At 53.7% G+C, this 5057-nt stretch overlaps 1 long non-coding RNA gene across 1 annotated transcript; it reads left to right on the forward strand.

Moving 5' to 3' along the window:
- The first annotated feature begins 1350 nt into the window (after positions 1-1350).
- On the forward strand, positions 1351-4423 carry LOC132248726 (uncharacterized). The gene is made up of 2 exons (XR_009460076.1): positions 1351-1955; positions 2446-4423. It is a non-coding gene; the product is annotated as an uncharacterized LOC132248726 (long non-coding RNA).
- Positions 4424-5057: the final 634 nt, after the last annotated feature.

The following is a 5057-nucleotide window of genomic DNA, read 5'->3' on the forward strand; positions in this document are numbered from 1 at the left end:
TCCCTGCAACTCAGGGCTCATACACCAGACCCCTGGACCAGGAGGAAGGAGAAAGCTGGGAGGCAGCGAAGAAAAGTGCCCGGGTGTCACTTGAAGTCAGCTGTGTGGGGGAGGGCAGCCTAGCGTGAACGCACTTCTTCCCCTGGGAGTACTGTTAGAGACTGATGGGGAATGCACAGGCTCCAAGGCTGATGCAAAGATCACCTCCTCCTCCGCTCCTTCCCCTCCATCGGGCTGACCTCTGCCTGAGGCGTTTCCTCTTCACCCCCTTCCCCCACAATGACACCTTGGGGGCCAGCCTCTGGGCTCGGGACTCCCGCTGTGCCCTACAAGGGACAAAGCCTGGGGGACCTCCTTCTGCAGCCCACCAGCATGAGGGTGCTTGTCTGAACGCAGCCCTGCTGGGTGCTGAGCAGGCACACATCTCCAAGCCCTTCCTGCACTGCCGGCACAACTAGGGATGCTTCTGGGTGTGGATGTGCCGGTTCCAGGCTGGGTGGGAGAGGCGGGTGACGCCTTTCCAATACTCAGAGCACCCATGTCACTTCTCCCTGTGACATGCACCGGTGCTCGGCACAGGCTGCAGGAGTAGGTGAAGCTCTTCCCACGCTCAGAGCAGTGATGTGGCTTCTCCCCTGTGTGGATGCGGTGGTGCCGGGCCGGGCCGGGCCGGGCCGGGCCACGAGGGAAAGCTGCTCGAGCCCTGCTGCAGTGTGACACACAGGACACATCGGGCTCTCTAGGGGCCAGGCTGCAATGACACACACCCCCGTGCCCTGCCCGCTCCTACCCCGCGGGATGCACACCCTCTCGCAGCCCTGCTCCGACCGCCCACTACCCCTGGCCCCGCCCCTCCGCGCTGACCCGCCCCCCGCGCGTCCATCGCCCACAGCACACGACGGGGGTTCAACAGCCTCTCCGCCCCGGCCGCGCTCAGCCCGCCCACCTGCGCCGCGGCCAATGGGGAGCTTGCGCGTCACTACAGCGGGAGGGGGGCGGGGGGAGGAGCAAGGCGGTTCGCGCGTGCGCAGCGCAGCGCCGGCTGGGCGGCGGGGACGGGCCAGAGCGGCGGGAGGCGGCAGTCACGTGCCCGCGCTCAGGCCCCGCCCCGCGCCGCTGCCGGTAGGGCCGGGACTGCGTCCGTCGCCCCGGAAACGCGGCAGGAGCGGCGGGGGGCGGCGGAGGCAGCGTGTGGAGGCCGCCTCAGGCCCGCTTCCACACCCCGCCGCCCCGACACGAGGGAGGCCGGGTCTCTGCACAGTGGGGGGGGGCAGCGCTGGAGTCCGGGACCGGGACTGGCCTCGTGAGAGCGGGTCGTCCTCGGCTGCGAGGGGTTGCCCACGGGTGTGTGTACGGGGGCGGGGGCGTGGACCTCCACATATACACTTGTACACGTATACACATAGGTGTGCATGTCAGTATACATACATGGAAAGAGTGCGTGTGGCAGTGCACATACATGTCTGCCTGTTTGCGCACACCTGCATGCACACACACGCAGTATGCACCTGCAGGCACGCTGTACCCTATGTGCTACAGGTGCACTGTGTGTATACACCTACACATGCAGATGCGTGTGCATGCATGTACACACACACACACGTGCATGCATGTACATGGCTGCACGGGCTCACACACCGAGTGCGTGAGTAGGGGTGGGAGTCAGTCAGCTCTGTGAGGCATGTAAACACCTGCATGCGATTCACGAGGTTTCCGGCAGGAAGCCGTAGCATCAGAAGCCGTTCGTATCTGCTGTGGCAAGAGGTAGGGGTGGGAGTCAGTCTACTATTTTTCATAATGAAAAACAGTGAAATTAATTTTTGAAAAGCAGGTGCCACAAAACTCAGGCCAGTTGCAGACGGGCGTCTGGAGCCGAAACAGGCTGAGAAACCCCCGTGCTAGGTACAGGAAGCCACGATGATCGCTTTCTCGACAGCATCTTCAATAGCAACTGGGTATATTTTTCATGCCTGTTAATGGGGACTGATTTCAGACACGCTCCAGTGAAGACATTAAGTAGGACTGAAATTGTCTCCTTGTTTCATTCAGCGTAGGCCTAAAGGCCTCAAGTTGCAGTTAGTTCGTTACTGAACAAACTGCCGGTTTTCAGGGAGTCTCCAGCGCTCGACGCTCCTCACCTCCCGCTCCAGCGCTCGGCGCTGTCTCCCCCGGGCACTGACGCTCCTGGTTATGCCTCTGGCTTTGCTTACACAAGAAGTTGAACCAGTTTAACTCTGGTTTACTCAATCTGGTCAATTTAAGTAGTGCACACCAATTCACAGGTGCTTTTCTTGGTGTAGCTTGTGTTGATAACTTTTTAAAACCAATTTTATTTAAATAGGCACAATATCTGGCTAGGTGAGGGTTGAAATGTCATTTCCCACACCCTTTGCATAGTCATAATTCACTAATTGAGAAATTAACTTTTTTTTCTTCTTCTTTCAGCGCTACGACTTGTTGTGAAGCATTTACAGCTGCTCCACTTATGCATATTTTCCAACAGGCAGGATCTTTTGAAAACGATACCTAATGTTATATTATTAAAATGGCTATCCATACAAGGCAGAGTGTAAAAATGAAAATGCTGACAGGTATTTTTTAATCTTTTGAGATTTTAACTAACATTTCATTGATATTTATGTTTTATTAATTATCTCTGTAAGCAAATACAAATTGACGTATTATGCATCTACGAGACAAGGGTTGCTCAATTTCCATCCCCTGGGCCAAATGCAGCCCCATGGAGCCATCACATCTGGCTTGTGGGGCTCCCCATGGGTCTGGGGAATTGGCAGCAAGCGAGTGGTGGCCATGAACACAGCCTCCCCACCACTTCCCCTGCCAAATCCCCAAGCCCCAGTACCTGCATGGCTGGTCTGAGCCAAGCTATGCCTCTTTCCCCTGTGGGCCTGGGCCACGTTCCCCCACTTCGGGATCAGGGTTGGACCGTGTCCCCTTCCTTTCCTGCAGGGCCGGGTTGGGCCAGGCCACGCACTCTTTCCCTCCCTACGGGGTCACCTGGCTAGCCTTCTTTCCCTCTTGACAAGGATGGGTCAAGCTCCTTTCCCCATCAGGGCTGTGTTGAAGCCAGTTTGTCCCCCACCTGGCCAGATGGTGCCCAGCCACGTGCCAGAGCAGGAACACCTGGATCCAGCCCGTGAATGTATTGGCCACTGGCAGTCTGGCCTGCTGTGTTGGGGCTGCACTGCACTATCGGTGGTCCATTAAACCAATTTTAAAGAAACGAGTCATGGAATCACAGATTATGCGATCATAATTTTATCACTACTTTATATTTTCCTTTCAAAGGAAAAACTAGAAGTACTCTGTGACAGGCTCACAGCCACAGGGGCTGCCATGACACCCCTAGCGGCCTTGCTGCTCCTGCCTGGCTCCAGCTCTAATGTCACTCTCTCTTCATTGTTCACCAGCCGTGCCTTGCTCTTAATATTACAGGTTGATTCAAGGAGGCTGCTAGCAGGCCTTAGAGTGAGCCCGAATCCAGTAAGTTTCCCCTGGGTCTGAGGCCCCATTGGCCACTATCCAGACATCCAACCTTGGTAGGTTCCTCTCGGCCTGACTACAGGTGCCCTACAGGGACCTAGCCTTAAGGGCAAACGGTGTGGTTCCTTTTCCTCCCCTACTCCACGCCCTAAGCCTCAGAGATGTTCTCCCTTTGATTTTCCTTCTTATGCACTCTGCCCCCTTGAGCTCCCAGACCCCTCCACCGCCCAGCCCTGGACACAGGTGGCTCTGGGCCTCTTGGACCTCGTGATCTGGGTCTCAGCCTTTTTTCAGTGCTGGGACCCCTCCCTGGGTCCCACCCTCAGTGTGAGGGCTCCTGGGATACTGGCTCTCTAAGCAAGCCTTGAGTCTGCACCCCCAGGGTTCAAGGCTAAACATAAATCAATAAGAAACATCACCGCCGTCTGGCAGACACCTCAGTCTTTAGAGGTGTAACATAAAGACCACTTGCCTGTAAACCCAGTCTTCCTCAGTCCAAGAAACTTGCCTCTGTTTCCAGACCTGTAGAGTTGTTTAGCCAAAATCCAGTTCCCTTCAGGGACCCGGAGCCAGGAGTTCTGCACTGTGCAGTAGCTGGGGGGAAACGAAGAGACTGGTGCAGACTCGGGGCTCATGTAGCTCCAGCCTGAGCCCTCTTCCAGCCAGGTGAGTCCCTCATTAGCTCCCCCCTGCCCCCTAAAAGCAGCCTCTCAGGCTGCTTGCTCTCCTAAAGGGTCAGGCACATCCCAGTGCCCTGTTACATATTCTGTATACTAGATAACCATGATAGTTGATTACTGTGTTAATTATTTGTACGTCCTTCCATGAGGAGAGGTGACAATCCTGACTAAAGTTCTGTTGTAGCAGATGCTGTACAAATGCAAATAAAGACTTAGGGTGTGTGTAAATGAAATGAAAATTCCCGTTTATGTCGACGCAACTGCATTTGTCACTATGGCCTGTTTGTTAGTTCTTATCCTGAAAAGATATAGTCTGAAAAAGCTCCATTTGTATTCGAAGGCCAAGTCTGTGTGTGCATAGTTTTCGACAAATGAGCTGTTAAACTCGGTAAGACTATTAGCGCATGAGGCTAAATGTTTGCATAATCATTTGCAGAAGTGGGGTGTGAAACTAGTTTTACAAATATACAGCAAAGCTAAGGCAGGTCTTACCTTTAAAGCCGCTAATCAGTCTAGTATTATGACTTCATTTGCTTAGCTAGAGTAAACCAAACAAAGGAAATGAGACTTAATAGATACAGCATGGGATACTGGAGTTTTTACAGGTTAGTTTTATTTTGGTACTGTGTGTAGGCCACATTAGCCCACTGATTGCACTGGTTGTTGTACAAACACACATGAGCTTCATGCTGATAAATTACACTTTTAAGCCTTGGGACCGTTCTCTTTCTCTCTTGGTTGGAGGATTTGGACCAAAAAGGAAAAACACAGGGAGGGGGGACTTTGGGGAAGTGATTGAACAGAACAAAATCTGAAAAACGATTCTGCAAGAATATCTTCTTTTACCACCTGTCATGATGTAGAAATAGGCAA

The sequence above is a fragment of the Alligator mississippiensis genome, chromosome 1 (genome assembly GCF_030867095.1).
Source record: "Alligator mississippiensis isolate rAllMis1 chromosome 1, rAllMis1, whole genome shotgun sequence".
In the NCBI taxonomy this organism is placed as follows: Eukaryota; Metazoa; Chordata; order Crocodylia; family Alligatoridae; genus Alligator; species Alligator mississippiensis.